The 9702-nt window shown below is 48.2% G+C and overlaps 5 non-coding genes across 5 annotated transcripts; all 5 read right to left on the bottom strand.

Moving 5' to 3' along the window:
- Window positions 1–5565: 5565 nt before the first annotated feature.
- trnai-aau lies at window positions 5566–5659 on the bottom strand. The gene is made up of 2 exons: window positions 5622–5659; window positions 5566–5601 (listed from the first exon to the last, which is right to left on the bottom strand). It is a non-coding gene; the product is annotated as a tRNA-Ile (tRNA).
- A 648-nt stretch (window positions 5660–6307) lies between these two features.
- On the bottom strand, window positions 6308–6401 carry trnai-aau. The gene is made up of 2 exons: window positions 6364–6401; window positions 6308–6343 (listed from the first exon to the last, which is right to left on the bottom strand). It is a non-coding gene; the product is annotated as a tRNA-Ile (tRNA).
- A 661-nt stretch (window positions 6402–7062) lies between these two features.
- On the bottom strand, window positions 7063–7156 carry trnai-uau. The gene is made up of 2 exons: window positions 7119–7156; window positions 7063–7098 (listed from the first exon to the last, which is right to left on the bottom strand). It is a non-coding gene; the product is annotated as a tRNA-Ile (tRNA).
- Window positions 7157–7804: 648 nt separating this feature from the next.
- On the bottom strand, window positions 7805–7898 carry trnai-aau. The gene is made up of 2 exons: window positions 7861–7898; window positions 7805–7840 (listed from the first exon to the last, which is right to left on the bottom strand). It is a non-coding gene; the product is annotated as a tRNA-Ile (tRNA).
- Window positions 7899–8559: 661 nt separating this feature from the next.
- Window positions 8560–8653, bottom strand: trnai-aau. Its single transcript has 2 exons — window positions 8616–8653; window positions 8560–8595 (listed from the first exon to the last, which is right to left on the bottom strand). It is a non-coding gene; the product is annotated as a tRNA-Ile (tRNA).
- Window positions 8654–9702: the final 1049 nt, after the last annotated feature.

Here is a 9702-nt window from a genome sequence, read left to right on the forward strand (position 1 = left end):
AAAAAGCGACTTAACAGAAACAGAGTTTATTCAAGTCCAAAACAGAAAACGACAAATCCTGAATCCTTAACAGGAAATGTCCAAACAGGAATAACAGAAATCCTCTAGTCTGTAGAGGGAATAACAGGAGAAGCGGCCACAGACTGCAGGTCGCTTCGGGTAGGCGCAGGCCGTAGCTGACAGAGACACCTGCTCACACGCAGCATCTGATGAAGGCAAAAACACGACAGGACAGGGCGAAACACAATCACAGCACGGTGAATTCTAAACAAGGAACCGACAGGACAGGAACGGAACACAAAGGAAGAAATAGGGACTCTAATCAGGGGAAAGGATCGGAACAGGTGTGGGAAGACTAAATGATGATTAGGGGAATAGGAACAGCTGGGAGCAGGAACGGAACGATAGAGAGAAGAGAGAGCGAGAGAGTGAGAGAGGAGGGGGAGAGAGAGGGATAGAAGAGGGAAAGAACCTAATAAGACCAGCAGAGGGAAACGAATAGAATGGGGAGCACAGGGACAAGACATGATAATAAATGACAAACATGACAGTACCCCCACTCACCGAGCGCCTCCTGGCGCACTCGAGAAGGAATGGCGGCAACGGAGGAAATCATCGATGAGTGAACGGTCCAGCACGTCCCTGACGGAACCCAACTCCTCTCCTCAGGACCGTAACCCTCCCAATCCACTAAGTATTGGTGACCCGTCCCGAGAACGCATGTCCATGATCTTATGTACCTTGTAAATAGGTGCGCTCTCGACAAGGACGGGAGGGGGAGGGGAAGACGAACGGGGGTGCGAAGAAAGGGCTTAACACAGGAGACATGGAAGACAGGATGGACGCGACGAAGATGTCGCGGAAGAAGTAGCTGATCGCACAGCGACAGGATTGACGACCTGGGAGACACGGAACGGACCAATGAACCGCGGAGTCAACTTACGAGAAGCTGTCGTAAGAGGAAGGTTGCGAGTGGAAAGCCACACTCTCTGGCCGCAACAATACCTTGGACTCTTAATCCTGCGTTTATTGGCGGCTCTCACCTCTGTGCCCTGTAACGGCAAGTGCAGACCTCACCCTCCCCGCTCCAGGTGCGCTCTGCGTTGGACAAACGCTTGAGCGGAGGAACGCTGGACTCGGCAAGCTGGGATGAGAACAGAGGCTGGTAACCCAGACTACTCTGAAACGGAGGATAACCCGGTAGCAGACGAAGGAAGTACGATTGTGAGGCGTATTCTGCCCAGGGAGCTGTTCTGCCCAAGACGCAGGGTTTCTGAAAGAAAGGCTGCGTAGTATGCGACCAATCGTCTGATTGGCCCTCTCTGCTTGACCGTTAGACTGGGGATGAAACCCGGAAGAGAGACTGACGGACGCACAATCAAACGACAGAACTCCCTCCAAAACTGTGACGTGAATTGGGGCCTCTGTCTGAAACGGCGTCTAACGGGAGGCCATGAATTCTGAATACATTCTCAATAATGATTTGTGCCGTCTCCTTAGCGGAAGGAAGTTTAGCGAGGAATGAAATGTGCCGCCTTAGAGAACCTATCGACAACCCCGTAAGAATCACAGTCTTCCCCGCAGACAAAGGCAGACCGGTAATGAAGTCTAAGGCGATGTGAGACCATGGTCGAGAAGGAATGGGGAGCGGTCTGAGACGACCGGGCAGGAGGAGAGTTACCCGACTTAGTCTGCGCGCAGTCCGAACAAGCAGCCACGAAGCGGCGCGTGTCACGCTCCTGAGTCGGCCACCAAAAGCGCTGGCGAATAGACGCAAGAGTGCCTCGAACACCGGGATGACCAGCTAACTTGGCAGAGTGAGCCCACTGAAGAACAGCCAGACGAGTGGAAACAGGGACGAAAAGGAGGTTACTAGGACAAGCGCGCGGCGACGCAGTGTGCGTGAGTGCTTGCTTAACCTGTCTTTCAATTCCCCAGACTGTTAACCCGACAACACGCCCATAAGGAAGAATCCCTCGGGATCAGTAGAAGCCACAGAAGAACTAAACAGACGGGATAAGGCATCAGGCTTGGTGTTCTTGCTACCCGGACGGTAAAAATCACAAACTCGAAACGAGCGAAAAACAACGCCCAACGGCTTGACGGGCATTAAGTCGTTTGGCAGAACGGATGTACTCAAGGTTCTTATGGTCTGTCCAAACGACAAAAGGAACGGTCGCCCCCTCCAACCACTGTCGCCATTCGCCTAGGGCTAAGCGGATGGCGAGCAGTTCTGATTACCCACATCATAGTTGCGCTCAGATGGCGACAGGCGATGAGAAAAATAAGCGCAAGGATGAACCTTATCGTCAGACTGGAAGCTGGGATAGAATGGCTCCCACGCCTACCTCTGAAGCGTCAACCTCGACAATGAATTGTCTAGTGACGTCAGGAGTAACGAGGATAGGAGCGGACGTAAACGTTCTTTTAGAAGATCAAAAGCTCCCTGGGCGGAACCGGACCACTAAAACACGTCTTGACAGAAGTAAGAGCTGTGAGAGGGGCAGCAACTTGACCGAAATTCACTTAATGAAACGCCGATAGAAATTAGCGAAACCTAAAAAAGCGCTGCAACTCGACACGTGACCTTGGAACGGGCCAATCACTGACAGCTTGGACCTTAGCGGAATCCATCTGAATGCCTTCAGCGGAAATAACGGAACCGAGAAAAGTAACGGAGGAGACATGAAAGAGCACTTCTCAGCCTTTACGTAGAACAATTCTCTAAAGGCGCTGTAGAACACGTCGAACGTGCTGAACATGAATCTCGAGTGACGGAGAAAAAAATCAGGATATCGTCAAGATAGACAAAAACAAAGATGTTCAGCATGTCTCTCAGAACATCATTAACTAATGCCTGAAAAACAGCTGGCGCATTGGCGAGACCGAACGGCAGAACCCGGTACTCAAAATGCCCTAACGGAGTGTTAAACGCCGTTTTCCACTCGTCCCCCCTCTCTGATGCGCACGAGATGGTAAGCGTTACGAAGGTCAACTTAGTAAAGCACCTGGCTCCCTGCAGAATCTCGAAGGCTGATGACATAAGGGAAGCGGATAACGATTCTTAACCGTTATGTCATTCAGCCCTCGATAATCACGCAGGGGCGCAGAGTACCGTCCTTCTTCTTAACAAAAGAACCCCGCCCCGGCCGGAGAGGAAGAAGGCACTATGGTACCGGCGTCAAGAGACACAGACAAATAATCCTCGAGAGCCTTACGTTCGGGAGCCGACAGAGAGTATAGTCTACCTCGAGGAGGAGTGGTCCCCGGAAGGAGATCAATACTACAATCATACGACCGGTGAGGAGGAAGGGAGTTGGCTCGGGACCGACTGAAGACCGTGCGCAGATCATGATATTCCTCCGGCACTCCTGTCAAATCGCCAGGTTCCTCCTGAGAAGTAGGGACAGAAGAAACGGGAGGGATGGCAGACATTAAACACTTCACATGACAAGAAACGTTCCAGGATAGGATAGAATTACTAGACCAATTAATAGAAGGATTATGACATACTAGCCAGGGATGACCCAAAAACAACAGGTGTAAACGGTGAACGGAAAATCAAAAAAGAAATAGTCTCACTGTGGTTACCAGATACTGTGAGGGTTAAAGGTAGTGTCTCAAATCTGATACTGGGAAGATGACTACCATCTAAGGCGAACATGGGCGTAGGCTTCTCTAACTCTCTGAAAGGAATGTCATGTTTCCGAACCCATGCTTCGTCCATGAAACAACCCTCAGCCCCAGAGTCTATCAAGGCACTACATGTAGCACCCGAACCGGTCCAGCGTAGATGGACCGACAAAGTAGTACAGGATTTTGATGGAGAGACTTGAGTAGTTGCGCTCACCTGTAGCCCTCCGCTTACAGATGAGCTCTGGCTTTTACTGGACATGAATTAACAAAATGTCCAGCAACTCCGTAATAGAGGCACAGGCGGTTGGTGATCCTCCGTTCCCTCTCCTTAGTCGAGATGCGAATCCCTCCCAGCTGCATGGGCTCAGTCTCAAAGCCAGAGGAGGGAGATGGTTGCGATGCGGAGCAGGGAAACACCGTTGATGCGAGCTCTCTTCCACGAGCCCGGTGACGAAGATCTACCCGTCGTTCTATGCGGATGGCGAGAGCAATCAAAGAGTCCACATCTGAAGGAACCTCCCGGGAAGAATCTCATCCTTAACCACTGCGTGGAGTCCCTCCAGAAAATGAGCGAGCAGCGCCGGCTCGTTCCACTCACTAGAGGCAGCAAGAGTGCGAAACTCAATAGAATAATCCGTTATGGACCGTTCACCTTGGCATAAGGAAGCCAGGGCCCTAGAAGCCTCCCCACCAAAAACTGAACGGTCAAAAACCGAATCATCTCCTCTTTAAAGTTCTGGAACTTGTTAGAGCAATCAGCCCTTGCCTCCCAGATAGCTGTGCCCCATTCTCGAGCCCGGCCAGTAAGGAGTGAAATGACGTAAGCAACCCGAGCTCTCTCTCTAGAGTATGTGTTGGGTTGGAGAGAGAACACAATCTCACACTGCGTGAGAAAGGAGCGGCACTCAGTGGGCTGCCCGGAGTAGCAAGGTGGGTTATTAACCCTAGGTTCTGGAGGCTCGGCAGGCCAGGAAGTAACAGGTGGCACGAGACGTGACTCTGGAACTGTCCAGAGAGGTCGGAAACCTGAGCGGCCAGGTTCTCCACGGCATGGCGAGCAGCAGACAATTCCTGCTCGTGTCTGCCGAGCATGGCTCCTTGGATCTCGACGGCAGTGTAACGAGCGTCTGAAGTCGCTGGGTCCATTCCTTGGTCGGTTCCTTCTGTCATGCAGGTGAAAGAGGACCCAAAAGCGACTTAACAGAAACAGAGTTTATTCAAGTCCAAACAGAAAACGACAAATCCTGAATCCTTAACAGGAAATGTCCAAACAGGGAATAACAGAAATCCTCTAGTCTGTAGAGGGAATAACAGGAGAAGCGGCCACAGACTGCAGGTCGCTTGAGGGTAGGCGCAGGCCGTAGCTGACAGAGACACCTGCTCACACGCAGCATCTGATGAAGGCAAAAACACGACAGGACAGGGCGATACACAATCACAGCACGGTGAATTCTAAACAAGGAACCGACAGGACAGGAACGGAACACAAAGGAAGAAATAGGGACTCTAATCAGGGAAAGGATCGGGAACAGGTGTGGGAAGACTAAATGATGATTAGGGAATAGGAACAGCTGGGAGCAGGAACGGAACGATAGAGAGAAGAGAGAGCGAGAGAGTGAGAGAGGGAGGGGGAGAGAGAGGGATAGAAGAGGGAAAGAACCTAATAAGACCAGCAGAGGGAAACGAATAGAATGGGGAGCACAGGGACAAGACATGATAATAAATGACAAACATGACAGGTTAGCTCAGTCGGTAGAGCATGACACTCTTAATCTCAGGGTCAGAAAACTAAGGATTTTAATACTAGCTGTGCCTGCACTCTGACCTGTTATCTCAATGACATACTTATGTAATGTCCTCCTAAATGTTTTGAAAAATGCTCCTTTTCTGGACAATAAATAGACAGGCAGAGGGTTCAAGAAAAGTACATGCTCCTGGTGAGGCTCGAACTCACAACCTCGGCATTGCTTCGCTGCATACTGCTGTATTAGTACCACACGCTAACCGATTGCGCCACAGGAGCCTGATACATTGATTAGCATATTTTGCACAAACATAGATGTACCATATTCGGTCCGAGTCAGTCCGACAATTGACCGACCTGGCTAACTCAGACGGTAGAGCATGAGACTCTTAATCTCGTATTCGTGGGTTCAAACCACAAATGGGGTGATACTTTTCTGAGCCGAAGCACCAACACAGTTCGCAAACAGCCATCCGCTTGGACTTTCGAGCAGTCTCGCCACCCTGCATTGCTGACTTGTCAGGCATAGCTGGTGATACAGAAGACTATGAATTTGAATACTAGCTTTGCCTGCACTCTGACCTGTTATCTCAATGACTTATACTGCTGTATAAGTAAAACAGGCTAACCAATTGCACCACAGGATCCATTAACAACACTCTCACTGATCACCATATTTTCCACAAACGGAGCTGTACGATAATCGGACCAGGTCAATATTACCGCTGAGATGCCTGGTTAGCTCAGTCGGTAGAGCATGACACTCTTAATCTCAGGGTCAGAAAACTAAGGATTTTAATACTAGCTGTGCCTGCACTCTGACCTGTTATCTCAATGACATACTTATGTAATGTCCTCCTAAATGTTTTGAAAAATGCTCCTTTTCTGGACAATAAATAGACAGGCAGAGGGTTCAAGAAAAGTACATGCTCCTGGTGAGGCTCGAACTCACAACCTCGGCATTGCTTCGCTGCATACTGCTGTATTAGTACCACACGCTAACCGATTGCCCCACAGGAGCCTGATACATTGATTAGCATATTTTGCACAAACATAGATGTACCATATTCGGTCCGAGTCAGTCCGACAATTGACCGACCTGGCTAACTCAGACGGTAGAGCATGAGACTCTTAATCTCGTATTCATGGGTTCAAACCACAAATGGGGTGATTATTTTCAGAGCCGAAGCACCAACACACTTCGCAAACAGCCATCCGCTTGGACTTTCGAGCAGTCTCGCCACCCTGCATTGCTGATTTGTCAGGCATAGCTGGTGATACAGAAGACTATGAATTTGAATACTAGCTTTGCATGCACTCTGACCTGTTATCTCAATGACTTATACTGCTGACTTATACTGCTGTATAAGTAAAACAGGCTAACCAATTGCACCACAGGATCCATTAACAACACTCTCACTGATCACCATATTTTCCACAAACGGAGCTGTATTATAATCGGACCAGGTCAATATTACCGCTGAGATGCCTGGTTAACTCAGTCGGTAGAGCATGACACTCTTAATCTCAGGGTCCGAAAACTAAGGATTTTAATACTAGCTGTGCCTGCACTCTGACCTGTTATCTCAATGACATACTTATGTAATGTCCTCCTAAATGTTTTGAAAAATGCTCCTTTTCTGGACAATAAATAGACAGGCAGAGGGTTCAAGAAAAGTATATGCTCCTGGTGAGGCTCGAACTCACAAACTCGGCATTGCTTCGCTGCATACTGCTGTATAAGTACCACACGCTAACCAATTGCGCCACATGAGCCTGATACATTGATTAGCATATTTTGCACAAACATAGATGTACCATATTCGGTCCGAGTCAGTCCGACAATTGACCGACCTGGCTAACTCAGACGGTAGAGCATGAGACTATTAATCTCGTATTCGTGGGTTCAAACCACAAATGGGGTGATTCTTTTCTGAGCCGAAGCACCAACACACTTCGCAAACAGCCATCCTCTTGGACTTTCGAGCAGTCTCGCCACCCTGCATTGCTGACTTGTCAGGCATAGCTGGTGATACAGAAGACTATGAATTTGAATACTAGCTTTGCCTGCACTCTGACCTGTTATCTCAATGACTTATACTGCTGTATAAGTAAAACAGGCTAACCAATTGCACCACAGGATCCATTAACAACACTCTCACTGATCACCATATTTTCCACAAACGGAGCTGTACGATAATCGGACCAGGTCAATATTACCGCTGAGATGCCTGGTTAGCTCAGTCGGTAGAGCATGACGCTCTTAATCTCAGGGTCAGAAAACTAAGGATTTTAATACTAGCTGTGTCTGCACTCTGACCTGTTATCTCAATGACATACTTATGTAATGTCCTCCTAAATGTTTTGAAAAATGCTCCTTTTCTGGACAATAAATAGACAGGCAGAGGGTTCAAGAAAAGTACATGCTCCTGGTGAGGCTCGAACTCACAACCTCGGCATTGCTTCGCTGCATACTGCTGTATTAGTACCACACGCTAACCGATTGCCCCACAGGAGCCTGATACATTGATTAGCATATTTTGCACAAACATAGATGTACCATATTCGGTCCGAGTCAGTCCGACAATTGACCGACCTGGCTAACTCAGACGGTAGAGCATGAGACTCTTAATCTCGTATTCATGGGTTCAAACCACAAATGGGGTGATTATTTTCAGAGCCGAAGCACCAACACACTTCGCAAACAGCCATCCGCTTGGACTTTCGAGCAGTCTCGCCACCCTGCATTGCTGATTTGTCAGGCATAGCTGGTGATACAGAAGACTATGAATTTGAATACTAGCTTTGCATGCACTCTGACCTGTTATCTCAATGACTTATACTGCTGACTTATACTGCTGTATAAGTAAAACAGGCTAACCAATTGCACCACAGGATCCATTAACAACACTCTCACTGATCACCATATTTTCCACAAACGGAGCTGTACGATAATCAGACCAGGTCAATATTACCGCTGAGATGCCTGGTTAGCTCAGTCGGTAGAGCATGACACTCTTAATCTCAGGGTCAGAAAACTAAGGATTTTAATACTAGCTGTGCCTGCACTCTGACCTGTTATCTCAATGACATACTTATGTAATGTCCTCCTAAATGTTTTGAAAAATGCTCCTTTTCTGGACAATAAATAGACAGGCAGAGGGTTCAAGAAAAGTACATGCTCCTGGTGAGGCTCGAACTCACAACCTCGGCATTGCTTCGCTGCATACTGCTGTATTAGTACCACACGCTAACCGATTGCGCCACAGGAGCCTGATACATTGATTAGCATATTTTGCACAAACATAGATGTACCATATTCGGTCCGAGTCAGTCCGACAATTGACCGACCTGGCTAACTCAGACGGTAGAGCATGAGACTCTTAATCTCGTATTCGTGGGTTCAAACCACAAATGGGGTGATACTTTTCTGAGCCGAAGCACCAACACAGTTCGCAAACAGCCATCCGCTTGACTTTCGAGCAGTCTCGCCACCCTGCATTGCTGACTTGTCAGGCATAGCTGGTGATACAGAAGACTATGAATTTGAATACTAGCTTTGCCTGCACTCTGACCTGTTATCTCAATGACTTATACTGCTGTATAAGTAAAACAGGCTAACCAATTGCACCACAGGATCCATTAACAACACTCTCACTGATCACCATATTTTCCACAAACGGAGCTGTACGATAATCGGACCAGGTCAATATTACCGCTGAGATGCCTGGTTAGCTCAGTCGGTAGAGCATGACACTCTTAATCTCAGGGTCAGAAAACTAAGGATTTTAATACTAGCTGTGCCTGCACTCTGACCTGTTATCTCAATGACATACTTATGTAATGTCCTCCTAAATGTTTTGAAAAATGCTCCTTTTCTGGACAATAAATAGACAGACAGAGGGTTCAAGAAAAGTACATGCTCTTGGTGAGGCTCGAACTCACAACCTCAGCATTGCTTCGCTGCATACTGCTGTATTAGTACCACACGCTAACCGATTGCCCCACAGGAGCCTGATACATTGATTAGCATATTTTGCACAAACATAGATGTACCATATTCGGTCCGAGTCAGTCCGACAATTGACCGACCTGGCTAACTCAGACGGTAGAGCATGAGACTCTTAATCTCGTATTCATGGGTTCAAACCACAAATGGGGTGATTATTTTCAGAGCCGAAGCACCAACACACTTCGCAAACAGCCATCCGCTTGGACTTTCGAGCAGTCTCGCCACCCTGCATTGCTGATTTGTCAGGCATAGCTGGTGTCACGAACCGGCTCAAAGCCCGTAACAAAGGGAGACAACGTGGAGATAAGGA

Source organism: Oncorhynchus gorbuscha, unplaced genomic scaffold (genome assembly GCF_021184085.1).
Source record: "Oncorhynchus gorbuscha isolate QuinsamMale2020 ecotype Even-year unplaced genomic scaffold, OgorEven_v1.0 Un_scaffold_11516, whole genome shotgun sequence".
In the NCBI taxonomy this organism is placed as follows: domain Eukaryota; kingdom Metazoa; phylum Chordata; class Actinopteri; order Salmoniformes; family Salmonidae; genus Oncorhynchus; species Oncorhynchus gorbuscha.